Here is a 265-nt window from a genome sequence, read left to right as displayed (position 1 = left end):
TGTTTGTCTGTCTGTCTATCTGTCTATCTATCTGTCTGTCTGTCTGTCTGTCTATATACCTGTCTATCCATCTGTTTATCTGTCTGTCTATATAGCTGTCTATCCATTTTTCTATTTATCTGTCTGTCTATATATCTGTCTATCCATCTGGCTATATAACTGTCTATCCATCTGTTTGTCTGTCTGTCTGTCTATATAGCTGTCTATCCATCTGTCTGTCTGTCTATATAGCTGTCTATCCATCTGTTTGTCTGTCTGTCTGTCT

General features: G+C 37.7%; 1 protein-coding gene across 1 annotated transcript in view; it reads left to right on the top strand.

Annotated features, from left to right (window-relative positions):
• LOC107655743 (N(G),N(G)-dimethylarginine dimethylaminohydrolase 1-like) overlaps positions 1 to 265 on the top strand; it is a 58,364-nt gene that overhangs the window by 50,072 nt on the left and 8,027 nt on the right. The window lies entirely within an intron of this gene.

Source organism: Sinocyclocheilus anshuiensis, unplaced genomic scaffold, assembly GCF_001515605.1.
Source record: "Sinocyclocheilus anshuiensis isolate Anshui unplaced genomic scaffold, SAMN03320099.WGS_v1.1 scaffold1297, whole genome shotgun sequence".
Taxonomy (NCBI): domain Eukaryota; kingdom Metazoa; phylum Chordata; class Actinopteri; order Cypriniformes; family Cyprinidae; genus Sinocyclocheilus; species Sinocyclocheilus anshuiensis.
The sequence above is the reverse complement of the archived record's forward strand: the minus strand, read 5'-3'. Positions and strand labels throughout refer to the sequence as shown.